We start from the raw sequence: 24920 nt of genomic DNA on the forward strand, positions 1-24920 counted from the left end.
CTGACTTTTCTGCCCTATTCACCCTAAAACTTGCCCCCAACTCCCTCATCTCAGTAAACAGTACCACAGTCCATCCACCCAAAGCCCAGCTAGCTTATAGCGAACTTACGATGGGCCAGGCACTCTTCTCAGTGCTTTTATGTATATGAATCCTGACAACAACTCTGTGAGTTGGTAGTACAATCCTCATTTTACAGATGAGGAAACAGGGGCATAGGAAGATGAAGTGGCTCACCCAAGGTCACATAGCCAGTGATGTGGCTCCTGGTACACAGGGCAGGAGTTTCTCCAGGAGTGAAAGTGCTAGATCATGGGTTTCACTCATGTTTGGCTTCATAAGATGATACCCGATAGTTTCCTGAGTGATTGTACCAGTTGAAACTCCCACTAGCAGCATATGAATTCCCGTCGCCCCACATCTTCAGCCACGTTGAGTTTTGCCTATTTTGTGAGTGTAAAATGATACTTTGATTTCAGTTTGCATTTCCCTGATTCATAATGAGGGTGAGCATATTTTTGTGTATTTATTAGCCATTAGTGTTTCCTCTTCTGGAAACGTGAAATATCTGTTCATATCTTTTGCCCACTTTCCTGTTGATTTGTCAGTCTTTTTCATTTTGAACTATAGGAGTTCTTTATATTCTAGACCCTTTTTCAGTATTGAGTCTCAGATATCTTCTCCAAGTTCATGATTTGTGTTTTAACTCTCTTTATGGTATCTCCTGATGAACAGAAATTCCTAATTTTACTATAATTGAATTTCTCAGTGTTTTCATTGTCTTGTTTGAGAAATCCGTCCTTCAGAGTATGAAAGATACTGTCCCATATTTCTGCTACAATTTCGTGTTTCACATTTAAGTATTTAATCCACTTGGAGATTATTTTTATATATGGTGTGAGGTGTGGATCTGATTTTTGTTTCCATTTCATAGTTTTTTCTTTTCCCAATTATTGAAATACTGCCTTTTTCTTCTATCAAATTTCTGTACAATTGTGAAATTGTTTCTGGGCACTCTGGTCTGTTCCATTGGTCTACCTTTCTGTTCCTTTACTAATACCATACTACCTCAACTAATACTGCTTTACAATAAACCTGGATATCTGATAGGCTAATTTACCCACCTCATTTCTCTTCTTCAAGAGTGTTGTTGTTTTCCTTGGTCCTCTTCCTTTTAAATTTTAGAATTAGCATCTATGGAAAATCCTATTGGAATTTTGATCAGTGTCGTATTAATTTTGTATATCAGTTTGGAGGGTGAATTGAGATCTTGATAGTGGGGTTTCCCTTATACATGAACATGGCATCTCTTTTACTTGTTTAATATCTCACAACAATATTTGTGCATGGTCAACATAGCCTACAACTACGTAAAGGCCTTGCCCATCTTGCAGAGAGGGAGGCAGCTTGGAGGGGTGCTAAGAGCAAAGGCTCCAGGACCATACTGCCTGGGTTTAACCCTTCACGTGGCTGCTTACTAATTGTGTGATCTTAGATAAATCAACCTCTCTGTGCCTCAGTTTCCTCATCTGTTAAAACAGGGCTAATAAGAGTTTCTATTTCATAGGGAGACACAATGCTCAGCTGTTAGCTCAGTTGTTAGCTTTTGCTCTTACTCTGTTTTATCTCAGGTGTCTAAGTTTTGTTGTTTTGCAAATAGTATCTTTTTTAAAAATTACATTTTATTTCTTTGTTGCTGGTGTTTAGAAATGCAATTGATTTTCAGAAATCTAGCAACCTGGTTAAACTCTTATCAATCCTAATAATGAGAAATCTTCTGGATTTCCCAAATCATATCAACCTGCAAATAATGAGTTTTGTTTCTTCCATTAAAAAAATTTATTTATTTATTTATTTATCTTTGGCTGCATTGGGTCTTCATTGCTGCACGTGGGCCTTCTCTAGTTGCAGTGAGCGGGGGCTACTCTTCATTGCGGTACATGGGCTTCTCTTTGCAGTAGCTTCTCTTGTTGCAGAGCACAGGCTCTAGGCACGCAGGCTTCAGTAGTTGTGGTGCACGGGCTTAGCTGCTCCACGGAATGTGGGATCTTCCCGGACCAGGGCTCTAACCCATGTCCCCTGCATTGGCAGGTGGATTCTTAACCACTGCGCCACCAGGGGAGCCCCTGTTTCTTCCATTTTAATCCTTGTATTTTTATGTTTTTTGGGTTTCTCCCTGGGCTGGCTAGGGTCATGACAACAGTATAGCCTTGAACGGAAGTGGGAATGGTGGACACTGTGTGTTATTCTTGGTTTTAAAGAGAAGGTTCTAATGCTTCACCATTAAGATTTTTGCTGTAGATTTTTGGTACATACCCTTTATGTCAAGGAAGGTTTTTCTATTCCAAGGTTGCTAAGAGCATTTATCACGAATGGACGTTTACTTTCCCCAAATGCTTAATATGATATGATCATATTGATATAATCATATATTTTGTCCTTTATGATCATATATCTTGTCCTTGAATCTGTTAATGGAAAGTTGCGTTAGGTTTTCTAATGTTAAGGCATCCTTGCATTCCTGTACAAATGGGTCATGATGCATTTTTTAATACATTGTTAGGTTTAGTTTGCTAATATTTTGTTTTGAAATTTTGCATCTATGATCGTAAATGAGATTGGCCTTTAATTTTACTTTCTTGGGTACTAAGGATATGTAAGTCTTATGAAATGGATTGGAAAGTGTTCCCTCTTTTTGATCCTCTGGAAAAACGTGTGTAAGCTTAATATTATCTCTTCCTTGAATATTTGATAGAATTTGCCTCTAAAACTTATCTGGACCTGGTGTTTTCATTTTCAGAAGAGTTTAAATTACTGCTCAATGTCTTTAATTGTTTTACAGCCATTCAGCTTTTCTGCAGCTTCCTTAGTCATTTCTGTTACATTGTATTTTTTAGGAATCTGCCTTTTTCATCTAAGTTTTCAACTTTATTTAAATAAAAGTGTTTTGTGGCATACTCTAGTAAATCTCTGCTTTGGAGTGTGTCCGTTTAAAAAACGATTCCAGGTTTCTAAATTTTATTAGTCTACTAAGTCATATATATTTGTTTTCTATTTTATGAAATTTGCTTCATCCTCATCATTTTCTTACCTTGAGATATTTTTGGTTTATTTGGCTGGGTTTTTTTGTTTGTTTGGTTGGTTGGTTGGTTTGCTTTGTTTTTGCTTTTGTTTTTTTTTCCTTCTTATTGGCTGCTTAATTCATTTATTTCAACATTTCTTCTTTTCTAATATAACCACTTAAGACTGTTGTTTCCTCTAAAAAACAACAATAAGATAAAATTTCCTCTAAGAACCTCTTTAGTGGCATAACAAAGTTTTGATATACAATGTTTTAGTTAATTTTTGGTTCTGAATATTTTCTGAATACTTCTGATTTCTATAATGATTCTTCTTCCTGTGTTTCCTTTTTTTAACCCTTTTCCTCTGTTTCCTTTGAATTGGTTAAGTTGTTTTTTTTTTCTCTCACATTCCATTTAAACTACCAGTTTGAAAGATAGGCATTCAATTTTCAGTTTCTTGATGATTGCTCTCAAAGTTTGAAAGTGAGTACCTAAGAGTTTAACGTTAGTTAGTTTCCATTTTCCTCTGAAACAATTCAGGGACCTTAAAAACATTCTCTGACTTCAGGCAGTTCCTCTTACCATGCATGCTATAACATTTACTGTGGGTAAATTAGACAGTCATTCTTGTTTCATATTAGCAGTTTGTTTAAATTTACCCACATTTTTATGATTTTCTTTGTCCATCATTTCTTTTTCTATCCTTGACCTTGATCTTCTAGGACCATTTTCTTATTTTTATAGTATAGCCTTAAGAAGGCATATTAATGCTCAAGCCAGCCTCTAAGGCGCCCCAGTGATTCACCCTCTCTGGGATTCACACTTAGTATCCCTCCCACACTGAACGAGGCTGACCTGTGTAACCATTAGGATATCGTGGAAATGATGGAGTGTGACCTCTGAGGCTAGGACATAAAATACGTTGCACCTTTGCCTTGCTCTTTCTTGGACCACTCACTCTGCTTGGAAGCCAGCTCCCATGTCCAGAGGATATCAATCAGCCCTGGGAGAGGAACTGAGGCCACTTGTCAACCGACTGGCAGTACTTGTGAGTGAACCACCTGGAAAGAACGCAGACCCTGCCGTCCTGGTCAGGATGATTGCAACCTTGGCCAACATCCTGACTGAAACCTCCTGAGAGACCTTGAGCCAGGACCACTCAGCTCAGCTGCTTCTGAATTTCTAACACACAGAGAGTGAGAGATAATAAATGTGTGTTATTTATAGCCATTTGTATTGTTATTTAGCAGTAGATAAAAGTAATACACATAAACTCTCGTAAACTCTCGGTAGTAAACTCTCAGGTTTTGTTATCTGAAAATGTTTTAATTAACACTTAATTAACATGAATGTTCGTGAGGATGTGGAGAAACAGGAACTCCATACGTTGCTGGTGGGAATGGATAATGGCACAGCCACTTTGGAAAATAGTTTGGCAGTTTCTTAAAAAGCTAAACCTAAATGTACCATATGACCCAGCAATTCCACTGGCAGTGTATACCCAAGAGAAATGAAAGCATGGGTCCACACAAAGACTGGTGTGTGGATGTTCGTAACATTGTTATTCATAGTAACTAAAAAGTGGAAACAACCCAAATATATATATATATATATATATATATCATTTATAATAGATGACTATTCGGTAATAAAAAATGAATAAATAAAATACTGATACATGCAACAAATGGATAAATCTCAAAATCATTATGCTAGGTATGTATCCTTTATGTACAGCTTTATAGAAGCCAGACACATATTGTGTATTTCCTTTTATATGAAATGTCCAGAAAAGACAAATCTGTAGAGACTGAGAATGGATTGGTTTCTTGGGGTGGTGGGGAACAGGGATTGAATGTAAATGGGCAGCAAGGGATCATTTTGTTGATGGAAACATTCTAAAACTGTATTGTGGCTGCACCATCTGGTAAATTTACTAAAAATCATTGAGTTATGCGCTTAAAATAGGTGAACTATGTAACATGTAAATTAAACCTCAATAAAATTGATTTTTTTTAAGTCAGTTGTCAGTCTGATTGTTTCTTATTTGTCTTTTTTTCTACAGGAGCTTTTAAGTCTTCTTGTCTTTGGTGTGTTCTGCAGATTTACAGTAATATGTCTGAGTGTGGATTCATTTTTATTTACCCTCCTTCAGATTTGTTGGACTTTCCAAATCTGAGGATGGGTGGCTTTGGAAAATTCTGGAGAATTCTTTGCTATTATCTCTTTGAATAATGTCCCTCCCCTAATTTCTCTATTTCTCCTAGATGTTCATTATATTTCAGATCTAACTTTTCTGTTTTCTTTTATTTCATATTTACCATTTCATTGTCACACTGATAACATTTTGTATAATTTCGTCAGATCTGTCTTCCATGTTACAAACTCTCCATCAATTGTAATGGCCAGAGGCCATGGTGTGTGCTTGTTAGAGAATATTACTAAACAGAGGCAAATGTCAGCTCCCATTTAGTGCCTAATCTCCCTGAATTTATAAAGTGGAGTGGAAAAAAAATAGTTTCCACCTGACAGTTTTCTAAAAAATGTTTTTAACCCTTTTTGCACTGGTACCAACTCATCTAGAATAAAAGAACCCGATACTTATGTCTGACTGTGACACCTTTAACCTAAGACCAATTAATGTGTTCTTTATTCTAAAGTCAGCCACTAAGAGACTTTACTTACCCTATTTTCTTGTTTGCCTGGAATTGACACTGCTTGGTGAAATGGGTTCATGAATAATCAAGTAGTCTGTGTAGAAATTCCCACTCATTTTTCAAGGGCAAAACTGTAGAAAGTATGTTTACTTGTTCAACAGTATTTTCACTGAGTGCCTACTGTGTGCCGGACACTCTGTTAAGTGCTTGGATTGCTGTGGTCAGATAAAATAGCTAAAATAGTTGTTCTCACTGTCCTCACTGAGCCTAGCTTGGGGACATATTAATTGAGGCTGAGGGGTACCAGACATGATCAGACTGCTGGTTCAAAAAGATCTCTAACCACAAGGTAAAGAACAAATTGAAGGGAAACAAGAGTGTAGGCAGATTGGTTAGGGGGCTGTTGCAGAAGTAGGTTATGGTGTCTTAGACTAGGTTGTGATTGGTGATAATAGAAAGAAATGGATTTGAAAGCCCTTTTGGAGGTGTCGTTGACAACACTTGATAATGGTTTGGATATGAAGGCAAGGGAGAGAGAGCTGTCGTAGGTTACTCCTAGGTTTCTTGTTTGCTTAATAGAATGGATTGTGAACAGTGAAAAGGACGAAGTTTACTAAGGAAAGTTGGGTTTTGAACATGTTGAATTTGAGATGCCATTGATACTTCCAAGTAGAGCTAACTGCCAGGCAGAAAGCAGTTGAATATACAAGTCTGATGATTGGAGGAAATATGTAACTGATAAGTTGTCTCTCTATAGGTCCTTATGTATAGGTCTCCAGTTCTCTGGTAAAATTCTCCATCTTTTCGTCTCCTTTTTACATCTTTTCTCCTGTTTGTGTTTTCTTTTTTTGGTGTTCCTGTTTGTTTTTTAAACCAGATTAATTATTGTTACTTTTAGGTGCTTTCCAGCTAACTCCTAACATCTGGGTCATCTTTGGGTCTCTATCAGTCTTTTTCCCCCTTAGTTTCCAATTGTATGGTCCTGTCTTTTGCCATGTTTAGTAATGCCAGGCATTGTATACAAAAATAATTGTAGGAGCTTCAGATGATGAGATTTTCCTACAGTCAGGGCTCACTTTTCCCTCTGCTTGGCTGATCACCTTAATCCAATCAGAGGCTGTGCTAGATGGAAGTTGAATTTGCAGTTCTGGTGAGGCTCAGACTTTCTAACCTCTGGTTCCCCCCAGCCCTCCGGGGTTTCCCACTGAGACCTCATGTGTTCTCAGGACCCTCTTCCCTGATAGAGACCACATTCTTAGTCTAACAAAACTGCTTTTCAGGAGATTTTTGCTTAGGTTTTTACTGCCTCGTACACCATCAGTATTCAGCAAACATCCTCAGAGAAAAACTGGCAGTGTGCTTGAAGCCACCATTTTGCTCATATCTGACACAAAGCCCAGATTCTCTGCCTCCTGCCCATATTCAGAATCTGTAATTTACTGCAGAAGTCAGCTCTCTTCTCAAGATTCTCTTCTCTTGGCCCCTCCAGAAACTTTCTACTACTTTATTTTTTAATTTGTTAAAGGTTTTCTCCCTATTACTTTTTTTTTTTTTGCGGTACGCGGGCCTCTCACTGTTGTGGCCTCTCCCGTTGCGGAGCACAGGCTCCGAACGCACAGGCTCAGCGGCCGTGGCTCACGGGCCCAGCCGCTCCGTGGCATGTGGGATCCTCCCGGACCGGGGCACGAACCCGTGTCCCCTGCATCGGCAGGCGGACTCTCAACCACTGCGCCACCAGGGAAGCCCTACTTTTTTTTAAAAAATAAATTTGTTTATTTTATTTATTTATTTTTGGCTGCATTGGGTCTTCGTTGCTGCGCGCGGGCTTTCTCTAGTTGTGGCGAGTGGGGGCTACTCTTCGTTGCGGTGCACGGGCTTCTCATTGTGGTGGCTTATCTTGCTGCAGAGCACAGGCTCTAGGCACGCGGGCTTCAGTAGTTGTGGCATGCGGGCTCAGTAGTTGTGGCACACGGGCTTAGTTGCTCCGTGGCATGTGGGATCTTCCCGGACCAGGGCTGGAACCTGTGTCCCCTGCATTGGCAGGCGGATTCTTAACCACTCTGCCACCAGGGGAGCCCTCTACTACTTTAAAATAGACCGTTCCTGTATTTTAGCCAGCTTTTTCCATTGTTCTTGGCAGGAGTGCTGATCTGCTGCAGCTTCCCCATTCTTCTATGAAGTGGAAGTCCAGCCTCTCTTCCTGTGAACTTCTTAAGGGTGGGGATTTTGTGTATTTTGTATTCCCTCAAAAATTATCATAGTAGTATATGGCGGATGCGTAACAAAAATTTAGTGAATTTACTCCCCATTTTTAGTCTTTAGATCTGCCTCATCTTTTCCACTGTGATCTCTAGTTGTTGAACCACTGTGATCTCTAGTTGTTCTTATTAGATATTGAGTATTTTACTAAATATTGAGTAGATATTTGAGAATATTTAGAAGAGGTATACTATATAAATATATAAGGAATCATTTTACAACAAACACCCAAGAACCTACTACCCAATTTAAGAAAAAGAATTTAGTCATTGAGTTCCTTATATATCCCTCTTTTTCCTCATCCTTTTCCCTCCCCCTCAGAGGTAACTGCTATCCTCAATACATAACTGTTTTTATCATTCGCTTGAATGTTTGTCTTCCTAAACAGTGTATTATTTAGTGTTGTGTTTTGAGCTTTACGTACATAGATTCATGTTGGGTGTTTTCTGTTTTCTTACTGCTGTGTATATCTGTAATTCATTCATTGCCACGGATGTGTAAGTAGTATTCCATTGTATTACTGTGCATGCATGTATGTTGATAGACATTTGTGGTGTTGATGAGTTTTTTGTTTGATCTTTGTTTGTTTGGGGGTTTCGCGGGGTGGGGGGGGAGTCGCAAATAGTCATGCTAAAGATATTTTTGTGCATGTCTCCTGGTGGGTTATAGCTATTAATATTCACTGTACTACAAATTAGAATAGAAATGTTTAAAATGTTTACTTATGAACTTATTTAAAAAACAATGATATTAAAATAATAAAATAAAAATTAACATTTTTCTGAAAGAAAAACTGTGGTTTCCAAAACAAACTAATGAGAAATATGGCATGGTTTTACATTTTTTTCAAATCTCTTTACTGTCTTAATAGAAAACCACTGATTTCTCCTGTCTGCTTCTGCATTCGATTTGTTACAGTGTCACACATGAGTGGAAAACACTGCATATTTGGGAGAGAATGAGAGTGAAAGAGGAAATAACACCTTGGAATCATTTTGAAAATAGTTTTGACCTTGCATACCTCCTGAAAGGATTCCAGAGGGTTCCAGACCATACTTAGAGAACTACTGCCCTAGGGTCTGTTCACAGACTAAGCCCCAGGGTGTGTGTGTTCTCTGCCTTTGCTTTGTAAAGCCAAACTCTTTGCAAAAGTAGATAGGCCAAATTGCCCTCCCACCAGCAGTGTTTAATTGTTCTGATCACCGTAATCACATCACCTGATGTTGTCAGATTTATAATTTTTTCTCCTCCAGTGGAAGTGAAATAGTATCTCCCTGTGGTTTGATCTGCATTTTCCTTATTACTGATTGGTTTGGGCATCTTTTTATATGTTTATTAGCTATCTGCTTTCCTTTCTTGTTAAGTGCCTATCTAGTATTTTTCAGCTGTAATTCAAGTTTCATTCTTCCTTGTAAAGTGAGATAAAATGTTTTTTGTTAAAATACTCATTACAGAGTCAAATTGACCATTCTCATTACATATTTTTATTTGAGCAATAATTTTAACATGTGAGGGAAATATTTGAGATTTAAAACATGGTTTAGGCTTCTCCTTGATTTCTTTAAGTAGCTGTTAAGTCGCACTTTTGCAGGGGAGAACATGTGTTTGTTTTGGTTTGATATAATATTCAGCATTTAGCATCTATACCCATTCTAATTGGAGGGAATGTATTTGGCTGAAGAGGTTTCTATTTTTTATGTCTCATCTCTTTGAACCTGTAAAATGGAAATAGTGTATTCAGTTCCAGTATTCTGGGATTCTAATCTACTTTGTTTAATCTTTACCCTTATATGAGTGGGCTTAGAATTAGTTTTATGGATTTTTTCCCCTCATTTAAGCCATAGATACTTTTTATTTATTTTTTTAATTTATTTTTTGATACTTTTTACTTTTTTATCTTGAAAATTTTTTATTTTATTTTATTTATTTTTGGCTGCTTTCGGTCTGTTGCTGCATGTGGGCTTTCTCTAGTTGTGGCGAGCAGGGGCTACTCTTCGTTGTGGTGCATGGGCTTCTTATTGCGGTGGCTTCTCTTGTTGCGGAGCACGGGCTCTAGGTGTGCGGGCTTCAGTAGTTGCGGCACGCAGGCTCAGTAGTTGTGGCTCGCGGGCTCTAGAGCACAGGCTCAGTAGTTGTGGCACACGGGCTTAGCTGCTCCGTGGCATGTGGGATCTTCCCTGACCAGGGCTCGAACCTGTGTCCCCTGCATTGGCAGGCGGATTCTTAACCATTGCATCACCAGGGAAGTCCTGATACTTTTTAAATAAGTACGTTTTAGTGATTGATTATAGCCCTCTGATTTCGTTTTAATTGAAGTATAGTTAATGTACAATGTTATATAAGTTACGGGTGTACAATATGGTGATTCACAATTTTTAAAGGTTATACTCCATGTATAGTTGTTGTAAAATACTGGCTATATTCCCCATGTTGTACAATATGTGCTTGTAGCTTATTTCATACCTAATTGTTTGTACCTCTTAATCCCCTACCCCTATATTGGCCCCACCCCTCTCCTCTCCCCACTGGTAACCACTAGTTTGTTCTCTGTATCTGTGAGTCTGCTTCTTTTTTGTTATATTCACTAGTTTGTCGTATATTTTAGATGCCACATATAAGTGATATCATATAGTATTTGTCTTTCTCTGTCTGGCTTATTTCACTTAGCATAGTACACTCCAAGTCCATCCATGTTGCTGCAGATGGCAAAAGTTTCACTCTTTTTATGGCTGAGTAGTATTCCATTGTGTGTGTGTGTGTGTGTGTGTGTGTGTGTGTGTATGTATACCATATCTTTATCCATTCATCTGTTGATGGACACTTAGGTTGCTTCCATATCTTGGCAATTGTAAATAATGCTGCTATGAACATTGGGGTGCATGTATCTTTTCAAATTAGTATTTTGGGGGTTTTTTGGATATATACCCAGGAGTGGAATTGCTGGGTCATATGGTAGTTCTATTTTTAGTTTTTTGAGAAACTTCCATTCTGTTTTCCACAGTGGCTGCACCACCAATTTACATCCCCACCAGCAGTGCATGAGGGTTCACTTCCCTCCACATCCTCACCATTTTTATTTGTGTTCTTTTTGATGATGGTCATTCTGACAGGTGTGAGGTGATATCTCATGGTGGTTTTGATTTGCATTTCCCTGATGATTAGCGATGTTGAGCATCTTTTCATGTGCCTGTTGTATGGCCCTCTGATTTCTGTTCAGCCTGTTTCTTTTACTCAAATTGTTTATTTTTTAATTTATGGATTTTCAAAACTAGGAAAAATAGTATGGTGATCCCCCATGTACCTGTCACCTAGTTTTAATAATTATCACTATTAAAAAATCTTTCTCCTAAAATGTAAATATATTTTTTGGTAAGAAAAATAGATATTTTTAAAATGTAAACAATACCAAAAAACTTAAGAAAATAAGAATAAGGTAGAATCCCACTGCCCAGCAATGACCACTGTCAGAATTTGTTTGAACGATCTTTCATTTGTGTGAAAACTAAATGTGATTTAACAAAAATGGAATTATACCATACTTATTATGTTTTCTCAATTTAATATATTTAGATCTACATTGTCCCTTATAGTAACTATACATTGCTTTTTATATAAATATAATATTTATTAATCAGTTCCCTGTGTGTACTGCTCTATTTATCTTCTTATATAAATTTCTAAAAATGGGATTATACTTTCAAAAGGTATGCATATTAAAATTTTAATACTTATTATGAAACTGCTCTCTAAAAACTGAAAATTGCTAGTAGGTTTCATTCCTGCCAGCGGTACATTAGAGTGCCTTTTTCCCATATTCTCACAACTCTGGGTCTTGTCACTCTTTCTCATTTTTTCAGTATGGTTGATATTTGTGTTTATCTGATTAGTAGTAAAATTAAATATCTATTTATGTGTTTTTCACCACTCCTTTTTCTTCCTTTGTGAATTGCCTGTTAATATTCTTTGCCAATTTTTATTTTGAGGTATTTGTTTTTTCTGTTGATTTGTAATAACTCTTTGCATATTAAGGATTTGACATTTTATCATATCACAAATATTTTTCATTGTAGTTATTAAAATCTTTAAATCTTTTTGAGTATGTTCAGATTTCTTTTTTTATTATTGATTTTGCTATATAGAAGTTTTTTATTTTTATGTGTATCAGTCAGTTCCTTTATGGGTTCTGATTCGGTGTGATGCTTAGAAAGCCTTTCCCCAACAGAAGATTAGTTTTTTAATTGTCCATATTTTCTTCTGCTACTTTTATGGCTTTCTTTCTTTTTTCTATTTAAATCTTTAATCCAGCTGAAATTTACTTTGGTGTAAGGAATAAGATAGGGTCCATCATTGTTTTTGTTCAAATAGCTAGCCAGTTTTCCAGTGCTATTTATTAATTGAGTAATTCATCTATTTCTTACATACAGTAAATTCCTGTTTATACTTGGGTCTAATTTTGGACTCTGTTCTCTTCCATTTATCTCTTTGTTTATTCTTTTCTCAATACCAAGGTATTTTAATTACTTTGGCTTTAGAATACATGTTAATGTCCTATTGGGTCAAGCTCTCTTCGTTATTCTTTGTCCCTAGAAGTTTCTTGGCATTTTTCTTTCCTTTCTTTCTTTTTTTTTCTTTTTTGTTACTATGAAATTTTTAAAACCTACAGAAAAGAAGAGAGAGGCATGTAGTGCAGCCCCATATATATTAATCTCCTACCTTGAGCAATTTTTTAAATTTTGTCCTATTTATTTTTTTCTGAAGCATTTTGAAGTTAATTAGGAAATCATTTCCTCCTTGAATACTGCAGCAAGCATCTCTACCTACTTTCCAATTATATTTATTATTATTTTTGATTAATTAACTTATTTTTGGCTGCATTGGGTCTTTGTTGCTGCCCCAGGCTTTCTCTAGTTGCAGCTAGCGGGGGCTACTCTTTGTTGCAGTGCGCAGACTTCTCATTGCGGTGGCTTCTCGTTGCGGAGCACGGGGTCTAGGCACATGGGCTCAGTAGTTGTGGCACACGGGCCCAGTTGCTCCACGGCATGTGGGATCTTCCCGGATCAGGGATGGAACCCGTGTCCCCTGCATTGGCAGGCGGGTTCTTAACTACTATGCCACCAGGGAAGTCCCTCCAATTATATTTAATTATTGGTTAGCATCCGCATTAAGCAGACTTTTGATTTTTATATATTTATTTTGATATTTTCTTAATGACTCCACTAGCTTTTTGGTTGATTCTCTTGAGTTCTAGTGCACAGTCACACACCTGTAGATGGGCTAGTTTTGTTTCCTCCTTGCTTCTATATCATTTATTTCTAATTACTTCAGCCAGCTTTTAAGACCAGTTGTATATAAGTAGCAGAGATAGGCCTATATATTGTTACTGTCTTCAGAAGGAATGCTCTGGTCTCTCACCTTCAATCCTGATGCTGACTATATGGAAAATATATATGTTTAAAGTTTATGTTAAGGAGGTATTTTTCTATTGTTCTTTTCCCAAGGGTCTTTTTAAATTAGGAATGCATGTTGAATTTGATCAAATCCCTTTTCAGCATCTAATAAAATAATTGTATTTTTTGAGCTTATTAATGTGATAACATGTATTACTAAGTTCCTAATATTCAACCATGCGTGCCTTGGGAGTCTCCTTGGACATGATATATTTTTGTTTTCATATATTTTATTGGTTCTTGCCCCTGTTACTTTTGGCTGCACCCTAGAGGGTTTTTATTTGTTTGTTTTTGTCCTTCCCACACATGCCCTCTACCTCTATCACTGAAACACATGGATTAAGGGGTTGTCACAATGAGGGACAGTAATTTAAGTGACTGGGACTTGTCCGATGCTGACGGCATGTACCCTTTTTGAGCACTTCTGATGTGCCAGGCTCTGTGCTAGGTGCTTTCCCATTTGCTAGTTCACACGGCAGTTCTATTTTATAGATGAGAGAACGTACACTTCAGTCTCTTCTATCTCACTAAGGGGCTGCAGACCTGAAAATTGTCCTGTCTGATTTTAATAGGCAAGCCCCCTCCACATCTCCCCACACATTCGAGGCCTGTTTTCCTATCCGGAAGACTATCATCAAGAACTTTGTAAAAAAGGGGAAAATGTTATAAATCTTGTTGGTATGTGCAAGTGATTGGCATTTGTACTCCAAAGATAAACATATGCTCAGTAGCTGAAAATTAGGGATTTATTCATAACCTTACATTCCTGTGCTTCGTAGAGTCATATCAGATGGCTGGGGAATAAAACGTGTCTAAGCATCTTCCTGGGTTCTGTTTCTTGTTTGGGTCTAAGTTTTTCTCATTCTCTGGTGTTTCTCCATTTGAACAATGCCTAGTGCCATCTGATTTCTTGCGAGACAGTTAGAGACAGGAAATCTTTTTTCCTCTTATCCATTCACTGGAAAATCCACTCTCCTCTGCATCTCATTCAGCCCATCTCTTCCAAGTTGTGCCTTTCCGGATGATAATTTAGTCACTTTACTTTTTAAAAATCTGCTTTAGGGCTACTCATTTTAAAATAATAATGCCTTAGTTAATTGTTTCACAGTGAAAATTACGCTATTTCACGTGAAGTAATAATTTCAATATCTACATAGTCACGTAACTTCGTAAGCAGTAAAATACACTGCTCAAAAATTTACCTTTCACGTTATTGTTACTGAAGCTCATGCAGACTTCTACAGGCGCCCTGTTAAAATGGAGACCGTTTTAGAAATGGAGTTACTCTCACAAAGAAAAACCTTTCCCATAATTTTTTTCTATTGATTTGCACTTTATCCTGATAAATGCTGTTGTAGAGGGAAGGCAGAGCTCACTCTTCCCATTTTAGGATTAAAGAACTGCAGGGGAGAAAAACGAGACTTGCTCACGTGACACAGCCATTTCTTTTTGGGACAAAAGAATGATCCAGGTCACTTGGCTTCTGGTCCAGCATTTATCTGCTCTGGTCCCAAGAGGACTGTCGGTTTGGTTCAGAGACTAGCTCTTCAGTTTTTTATTTCATCCAGATCTTTGTTTCTCCTTTCTTCCCCCTTTTCTCTCTAAAATATGGCCACTTCATTGTTCACTGATACCCTATCAGAATGGGGCTGGGGGCTGGGGATGGAATATGAGACTGTTTCTCTCCTGGTGAGCCCCTCTAGTTCTGGTTTGCTTGCGGATAAGTTTGAAACAGTTGTTAAATGCAGATTGGAGATCATTTGTAGATAGCACTTAAGGCTGTTTCTCTTTTATCTTACAGCAAAGCACAAACTAGAATAATTTAGAAGGTTTCAAAAGATTCTTATTATATTTTCGTTCCATTTTATACCTAGTTATCAAGCTTTATTTTTATTCTTTCAGATTTAGTCTAATAAGATCTAAAGAAAACAATTTCTTGAGAGAATTTACTTGGGCTCAAATAATATGTCCTCACTGAAGCCGCAGCTCAATTACTTGTGATCTTCTTTTATGTAATTTAGTACTTGTATTATGTATGCAGTGTTACATTTGTTGACAAATTGTTCAATATACTTAATTCCCGTCTCTCAAAAACTGCTCAGAAGCAGAGATTATGCCTCCTGTTTCTATGTACCTCACATCTTCTAGCACAGAGCTGAAGTTCAGAGAAGATGTACAGTAAATGGTTGATGGAGATCTTGCCGGGCAAAGAGAAGGTCTTTAACCCAATTCTAGATGCCATCAGTGTTCCTCTGACTTCATCCTTCCTGTGGATGATCGCAGTGAGGATGTTCTCCGCAAGGGCTCGAGTGCACGTGAAGTGGGAGAGAAATGGCTCAGTGCAGGGAATGAGGGTAGAGACCAGGAGCTCCCTCCTCTTTACCAGGGCAGTTGCCTCACTGCTCTTATTGGAAGGAAGTTGATCCCATAGAAGTTGACCCCATAGAAGAGCTAACCAAACACAGGCTTAAACAGTAAACAAGTAAGAGTGATGATGATGATGACGATGGTAATGCTGATGGGTCCAAGTGTAGCATTTACTGCATCTCACCATATACCAGGCCCTGTGCTGCCTTTCAGTCTCTCAATTAATCCGGATCACAGTGTTATTAAGTAGAAAGGGTTATCTTCATTTTATGTGAGAAAACTGAGGCAAAGGGGTCACCAGGGTTACCTAACAAGGAAATAAGGGGTGAGATCAGGAAAAGATCAAGATGCAGAAGGAAGGACTTTGAGTAATCAGGGGACCATGATTTGTTGTTTTATTATTTTGTTAATAAGGGACTTAACTAAGATTTCCAAGTGGAGTCTTTAAAAATGACAGTAAACAAGTCCTGTTATCAATATATTTTCAAAATTCCTTTTCAGAGAGCAAGATTATCTTTGAGCTGAATAACCTGGGATCCTCCTTTATAAGTCCTTTGGATTCCAGCCATCTTTGTGACATTGTTTTACTTTAAACCATTGATTTCTTTGAGTTCTATTACCTAGAGGCGTGCCTTTCTCTGTCTGGCTTTTCACTGACGTTCCGGAGGTGGACTAGCTGGGGAACCCCAGCCATACCTTCCATTTGAAACCCCCTTTGATTAAGGACTTTTAACTAGAACTGCCCTCCCACCTCATCCCCAGATGAGGAGGTGGGTAGGAGGGTGGGGTACAGAGGGGTCTTCATTCAGCTCCCATATTTCTAAGTGGTGCTGTGGGACCTGCTTCCAACCCTCTGTACCGTGGAGATTCCTAGTTAGCTCTCTGAAGTGCAGAAGACTAGGGATTTGGTTCTTTTAAGGATCATGGAAAGAATCTTTTTTTCCTTCAACTTTTGAGAAAACTTCCTTTCCTTCTATAAGGATGGGAGTTGGGATTTCCTCATAGGGCATCACCCATTAAAATGGACTCTAGGAATAATTCAGCTGGTTTTCTTAAAAGTATCTGGGAGCTGGTGACTAAAGTCCTAACATCTTGGGAATCTATTCCTGTGTGTTAATAATAGGTTTACCGGGACTTCCCTGGTGGTGCAGTGGTTAAGAATCCGCCTGCCAGTGCAGGGGACACGTGTTCGAGCCCTGGTCCGGGAAGATCCCACATGCCGCGGAGCAGCTAAGCCCATGTGCCACAACTACTGAGCCTTCACTCTAGAGCCTATGAGCCACAACTACTGAGCCTGTGTGCCACAATTACTGAAGCCCGTGTGCCTAGAGCCCACGCTCCGCAGCAAGAGAAGCCCACTTGCCACAACTAGAGAAAGCCCGCGCGCAGCAGCAAAGACCCAATGCAGCCAAAATAAATTAATTAATTAAAAAAAAAGAATAGCTTTACCTGCATATAACAAAAAATAAGAAAAGATTTATATAAGATAGCGGCTTATTGCTTTCTCACATAAAAAATAAAAACTCCAGAGGTGAACAGTCCAGGGCTGATAGAGTAGCTCCCATGGTGTCGTCAGGGATCCTGGCTCCTCTCTTTCTAATTGACGTTCCTGACACATGGATTGAATTATCACAGTTTCCTCATGGTCCAAGTTAGCTGCCGGAGCTCAGGCCATCAGCCTGCATCACAGACCAGAAGAAGGAGAAAGGACAAAAGAGGGTCCTGTCACGTGAGTGAGCTCCCTTAAAAAAAAGTCTTCCCACATGTCCTACCTAATACGTCCACTTACACATTGGCCAGATTTCAGTCACGTGTTCTCAACCTAGCTGCAAAGGAAGCCGGAAAGCGTGGTCTTTTATTTCAGGAAGAAACATGCTCAGCTAAAAACTGGTGCTCTTTTATTAAGTAGGAAGGGGAAGATAGATGTTGGGTAGGCAATTAGCAGACTCTAGCACACTGGGTAGAACCTTCCTTTTAAAACAAAACAGCTTTGGACTTCCCTGGTGGTGCAGCGGTTAAGAATCCTCCTGCCGGGCTTCCCTGGTGGCGCAGTGGTTGAGAGTCCACCAGCCGATGCAGGGGACACGGGTTCGTGCCCCGGTCCGGGAAGATCCCACATGCCGCAGAGCAACTAAGCCCGTGTGCCACAACTACTGAGCCTGCGTACCTAGTGCCCGTGTTCTGCAACAAGAGAAGCCACCGCAAGGAGAAGCCCGCACACCACAATGAAGAGTAGCCCCCGCTCGCCACAACTAGGGAAAGCCCATGCACAGCAACGAAGGCCCAATGCAGGCAAAAATAAATAAATAAAATTTAAGAACAGCTTTATTGAAGTATAATTGATATACAGTAAACTGCACATATTTAAAGTGTATAATTTGACAACTTTTGACACAAATACACTGAAACCACCACAATGAAGATCATGAACATATCCATCACTCCAATGTACCCTTTGTAATTGCTCCTTCCCGCCCCCTCTATGTCGGGGGTCCCCAAGACCACTGATTCTTTTCTTTTTTTTTTAATCAATTAATTTTTTTGGCTGCATTGGGTCTTTGTTGCTGTGCACAGGCTTTCTCTAGTTGCGGCAAGTGGGGGCTACTCTTAGTTGCGGTGCACGGGCTTCTCATTTTGGTGGCTTCTGTTGTTGCGGAGCATGGGCTCTAGGCACAGGGGCTTCAGTAGTGTGGCTCACGGACTCTAGAGTGCAGGCTCAGTAGTTGTGGCACATGAGCTTAGTTGCTCCGTGGCATGTGAGATCTTCCCGGCCCAGGGCTTGAACCTGTATCCCCTGCATTGACAGGCGGATTCTTAACCACTGCGCCACCAGTGAAGTCCAGGTTTGATGATTCTTAGGAGAACTTACAGGGCTCAGTATATAGTTGTAGTCACAGCTATGATTTATTTCAGTTACAGGATACAAAAGCCAAGTCAGGGGGGAAAGTGCATGGATAAAGTCTAGAGGAAACCAGGTGCAAGATTCCAAGAGTCCTTCCCCATTGGAGCCACACAGGACCTAATTCCTCCAGCACTGGATTGTGACAACGCATATGAAATGTTCTTACCAGGGAAGCTCCTTAGAGACGTACTGCCCAGATTCTTGCTGGGGGCTGGCCAGTTGGGTACCCTCTTCCTAGCACGGAGGGCAACATGTATTCAGCATAAACCACATCATTTGTAAAAAACAGTTCAGGCACAGAGAGCCACTCTGACCAGTTCTGGAAGCCCTCCCAAGATCCAAGATGTCAGGCAAGGGCCCATCCTGTAAGCAGGCCTTTTCTCGGGCCTGCTAGTTAATGCTTTTCTGTACACCGCCACCCCGTCCCCATCCTAAGGTAACCACAGGTCTGCCTTCTGTCACTAAAGGTTTGCATTTTCTAGAACACTTTGTACCTCTTTTTTGGCTTCTTTCACTCGGAATTATTTTGAGTTCATTCATGTCATGTGCATCAGTAGTTATCCATTTTTATTGTTAAGTAATATTCCATTGTGTGGATATACCAGTTTGTTTATCCATTCGTCTGTTGATGGACATTTAGGTGGTTTCTAGTTTGGGGCTATTTCAAATAAAGCTGCTGTGAACATTCAGGTACAGTTCTTTGTATGGGAATATATATTTCCTTTTCTCTTGGGTAAATACACAGGAGTGGAATGACTGGATCATATGGTAGGTGTCAGTAGAACTTTTTAAGAAACTGCTAGGGCTTCCCTGGTGGCGCAGTGGTTGAGAGTCCGCCTGCCGAGGCCTGCGTACTGCAAAAAAAAAAAAAAAAAGAAAAGAAACTGCTGAACTGTTTTCCAGAGTGACTGTACATTTTACATTCCCGTCCACAGTGTGAGTTTCAGTTGCTCCACGTCCTCACCAACAGTGAGTAATGACCAGTCTTTTAAATTTCGATTTTCAAGCAGGAAGGTAGTGGTCTCTCATTGTGATTGTAATTTGCATTTTCCTACTGACTGGTAAGGTTGAGCATCTCTTCATATGTCTTGCCTTCTGTATACCTTCTTTGGTGAAGTGTTTGATCAAAACATTTGCCCATTTTTTTCACTGGGATGTTTGTTTTCCTAACATCAAAATTTGAGAATTCTCTATATATTCTGGACCAATTTGTTATCAAATAGGTGATTTGCAAGTATTTTATCCCACTCTATGGCTTGTCTTTTCATTCTCTTAATAGCATCTTTCAAATTCATTTTGACAAAGTCCAGTTTTCTCATTTTTTTCTTTTAGGGATTGTTCTTTGGTGTCATGTCTAAGGAATCTTTGCCTAACCCAAGGTTCCAAATATTTTCTCCTGTGTTTTTCCCTTAGAAGTCTTATAATTTTATGTTTACATTTAGATTTGTAGTCCATTTTGAATTAATTTCTGTAGACAACTTAAGGTATGAATTGAAATTCCATTTTTTTAATTGGGTATCCAACTCAAACAATGTATGTCTCTCTATCTAGGTCTTCTTTAATTTCTCTCAGCAATGTTTTATAATTTTCAGTGTGTGTAGGTCTTGTATGTTATTTGTCAGATTTATCCCTGTATATGTCATTTTTTTGGATGCAGTTGTAAATTGTATTTTTTCAAGTTTCAATTTCTAATTATTTGTTGCCAGTATATAGAAATACCATTGATTTTTGTATATTGATTATATTGATCTTGTTTCCTGCAACTTTTCTAAACTCACTTATTATTCTAATATTTTTTGAAGATTACATCAAATTTTCTATATAGATAATCACATCATCTGAAAATAAATTCCAATCTTAGATACCTTTTTTTTTCTTAATTTATTTGGTTGCACTGAGTCTTAGTTGCAGCAGGTGGGCTCCTTAGTTACGGCATGCAAACTCTTAGTTGCGGCATGCCCGTGGGATCTAGTTCCCTGACCAGGGATCAAACCCAGGCCCCCTGCATTGGGAGCATGGAGTCTTAACCACTGTGCCACCAGGGAAGTCCTGCATTCCTGAGATAAAACCTACTTGGTCGAGGTATATTATTCTTTTTACATATATTGATATTTTAATATATTGTTTATAATATTTTGGATATATTGAGTTAAATAAAATATATTACTAAAGTTAATTTCACCTTTGTTTTTACTTTTTAAAAAATATGGCTATCAGGAGAAGTTTAAATTACAAATGTGGCTCGCACTATATTTCTGTTGGACAGGAAGTTTACAGTCAGGATACGGGGATAGAGCTAAGATTGAAACAGATTTGCTATCTCCCAGTTCCTTTCCTCCCATTCTCTCTTAAATTCATTCCAGTTTGGCTTTCGTTTTCACTCTTCCAGTGAAACCGCCCTTGTTGAGGTCCTCAGTGGCTTCCATATCGCTAAATTCAGTGATCAGTTTTCAGTGCCCCTCTTGACCCATCAGCAGCAAGTGATACAGCTGACCATTCCCTCTTGGCTTCTAGAATATCGCGTTCATTTGATATTCCCCCTGCTTCACTGGTTAATTGTTCTTCATATCCTTTGCTAGTTCATCCTCTTCATCTCTCTGTCTTAATGTTGAAGTATTCTTGGGCTCAGTCCTGGTCCTCTTCTCTGTATACTCACTCATCCTCGTGATTTTGAATTCCGTCTTTATGCCGCACTTCCATCTTGATGTTCCCAGCCCACAGGCAGACTTGTGTACCTTAACTCTCTGCTCAGCATCTCTACTAGACATCTCAAATTTAAAACGTCCAAAATTGAACTCTCAATCTTAAACTCCCCAAACCAGCCTTGCCCAGAGCTTTCCCCATCTCAGTTAATGATAACCCCATCTTTCCAGATGTTCAGGCCCCAAAGCCTATATTTTCAACAATATATCCAGAATTCAAACCACTTTTCACCACCTCCACTGCCCCTACCCTCCAAACCTCTGCCATCTGTTGCTTGCACTACTGCAGTGGCTTTCTAACTCTCAACCTTTTCCCCTTTTCCCTTGGCTTCCCTCCATTCTGTCCTAATAGAACAGCTAAAAGAATCCTATTTAAAATGTAAAACAGGTCATGTCTCTCTCACTTAAAGCCAGTGGCTCCCCATTTCTTGCAGAATAAGAACCAGATCCTTACTGTGGTTTACAAAGCTTTGCATAGCTGGTATGGCTCCGCTACCCACAATGCATGGGTTTGACCTTGTCCCATACCACTGTCACCCTTGTTCCCTCTGCTTCAGCTCCACTGGCCTTAATATTTCTCAAACAGACCAGGTGTGCTCCTTTGCACTTCTTTCCCTTAATCTAGAACTTCTCAGTGAGGCCTACTCTGACCACCTTACTTAGAATTACAACGCTCCCTGCCCTCCTCTGCCTCACACTCCCAATCCCCCTCACCTAGCTCTATTTTAACACAATCTAACATACTATGTAATTTATTTAATAATTATGTTTATTGTTATTGACAGTTTTTTTCTCTAGAATATAAATTCCATGACAAGAATTTTGTCTGTTTTGTTTCCTGATGCATCGCAAGTGACTGGAACAGTGACTAGCTCAGCATAGGCTGATGGATGACTGACAGAGTAATATGACAGAACTGTAATTCAGACCAGGTTATGTCTGACTCTAAAGCCTTCATTCTGGTCTTAAAAATTTTTTTTTTGATGTGTAGTTTGTGTACAGTGTGGTGCCTGGGCCTTGAACATAAAGCAGCTCTGTGGATTTTTGCAGGTGTGAATATCCGCGTGGCCACCGTCGTGGGTGTCTCAGTCACCCCCAAAGGGTTCCCTTAAGACCCTTCCCAGTCAATGTCTCCACCTGCCTCAGTTACTGAACTGGCTCCTATCGCCATGCATTGGTCTTACCTATCCTTGAACTTCTTATGAGTGGAATCATATAGTCTTTTGTGTCTGCCTTTTTTAGCTTAGCACAGTGTTTCTGAAGTTTGTCCATGTTGTCCCATGCATCAGTAGCTTGTCGTCTTTGTGTGCCACAATTCGTTGGTCCATCCTGTTAGTGGACACTTAGGCTGTTTCCAGTTTAGGGCTGCTCTGAACATTCTGTCTTTGTGTGGCCTGTGCCCTCGTTTTTCTCGGCTTCTCTTGGGACCTGGGCAGAGGAATAGGCATGTATTTAATATCTACTAATAAGCTACCAGGTGGTTTCTCAGATACCTGTCTGACGCTGCACTCTTACCAGCCACGTATGGGGCTCCTGGTTAGTCCACATCTTCACTAGCACTTGGAATTACCAGTCTTTATGATTTTAGTGTAAAGTTATTTTCTGCTGTAGAAAAACTGATTAAAGCTGGAGTATGGTCAGGGAAGGACTCTTCTTTCAGGCCTTGGGTACTGTATTTTTACTGCATATGAAGTGCCCAACCGATAAAACATATAGTAACAAAAAACCCGAGGATCAGCATCTAATCAGCCTCTTACTTGTTGAGACACCTCCGTCGGAACATCTTGCCAGACCCAGTCATCCTCAGAACTATATCTGGGACTGTTTCAATCAGTATTGTGTGAGTGTGGGTTTAAGGAGAAATGTGTCTTACTTACTCAGAGTTTTTCTATTGTATTAAGATATCTGTCGGAAATATTTACTTGTAATTAAAATAATTTCTTCTTACCTTCAAATAAGTGCTCTGTACTAATTTTAATTGGGTTCTGACCTAAGATAAACCTAAGTTTGCATCTTGGCTCAACCACTTTCTTGTGTGACCTTGGGCAAGTTTCTTAGTCCTTCTCAACATCCTTATCTGTAAGCTAGGTAGCGCACCCCACCTCTTAGAATTATTGTAAGACTTGCACGAAGTAGGGAAATGTATGTCAAGCAACTGGTGCGTGGTAGATGCTTAGTGAGTCACATTTTCTTATGCTTTGAAGAACCAGAATACATTTAAGTCCCCACATCCCCTTGAGTGATACCATTAAAAACAAACAAAAAGACCTGTTGAACTGATTGCCAATAGTATGGAAATCAATGTGGCATGTCTAGTTTCTGAGCAAACACTAAACACGTCCAGTCTTGTTATTATTTTGTTACCTAAGGTACTAGATCATTGTTGGCTTTCTTCTTGACATAAGGTGCTGTGGCCTAAAGGTTTGTTTATTTATTCACCAAATATTTATTGGTATATGATGTGTTTTTCCCTCCTAACAAAATTCCACCATATTACCTATTACAATATTTTATATGTTATGTAAGAGGAAAGATGGTCCAGAGCCTCATGGGGCATAGAAGAGCTGAGGACAAGAAGTGTCGTGTAAGTCGTTGCTTGTCTTCCCCACCAGACTGTGTAATCTCCATGAGGCTGTGGACCATGTCCTCTAAACTCCCGCTAACCCAGTGCCTGGCATACAGGAGATGCTCTCTCAACGTGTGGAATGTGTGAGAGGGTGAAGGATCACAAGCAGAGGGGAAGAAACACGCGTGTTCCCAGTTTATTCCTGTGACTCTTTTTTTCTTGCAGTGAGGTTTATTCAGCACCAGCGCATCCGTCTGTAGGTGCTTTGGAAACAAACAAAAACCCAACTTATCAGAAGCATTTGTAATCGGCAGCCTTAGATGAGGAACAAAATTGGGCATATCCAGTCTTTTCCAGTTGTGTTCCTTCCCTTTCCTCTCCAACAAGCCTTGAAAATCAGCTGCAGTGTGGTTAGTAACATTTCTTAGTAGTCAACTATGTGAAATGTAATAATCCCTTGGGTGTTGGCAGAACCAGAGTTCCTTTTGGGCCAGCACGTTTCTACTCTGAAGGGAAAGGAGAAACAAGTGATGCTGTGGGTAGCTGTTGATGGGCGGGGGAGAGGGGGCGGCGAGCATGAACCGTGGTGACTCCAGTTTAACAGACCTGAGCGTGTTTTAGGAGCACAGGTGCGGGAGCTCCAGTCATTGGCTGAGGAGGCAGCTGTGTAGTGGAGGCCTCAGGTCTTAAGAGGAGAAGCGTATTAGCTCCTACAGCTGCTGTAACAAATGACCACGGACTTAGTGGCTTAAAACAAAACACACGTTTATTTTCACAATTCTGGAGATCAGAAGTCCAAAATGGGTTTCACTGGGCCAAAATCAAGGTGGTGGCAAGGCTGCATTTCTTCTGGAGGTTCCAGGGAGCGTCGGTTTTCTTGCCTTTTCCAGCTTCTAGAGGCTGCTTGTATTCCTTGGCCCCTGACCCTGGGGTTCTTCCATCTTCAGAGCCAGCCACACA

At 39.5% G+C, this 24920-nt stretch overlaps 1 protein-coding gene across 2 annotated transcripts in view; it reads left to right on the forward strand.

Moving 5' to 3' along the window:
* Positions 1-24920, forward strand: part of PACS1 (phosphofurin acidic cluster sorting protein 1) — a 141575-nt gene that overhangs the window by 76125 nt on the left and 40530 nt on the right. The window lies entirely within an intron of this gene.

Source organism: Aethalodelphis obliquidens, unplaced genomic scaffold, assembly GCF_003676395.1.
Source record: "Aethalodelphis obliquidens isolate GAN/ISIS:26980383/991018 unplaced genomic scaffold, ASM367639v1 scaffold69, whole genome shotgun sequence".
NCBI classification, from domain to species: Eukaryota; Metazoa; Chordata; class Mammalia; order Artiodactyla; family Delphinidae; genus Aethalodelphis; species Aethalodelphis obliquidens.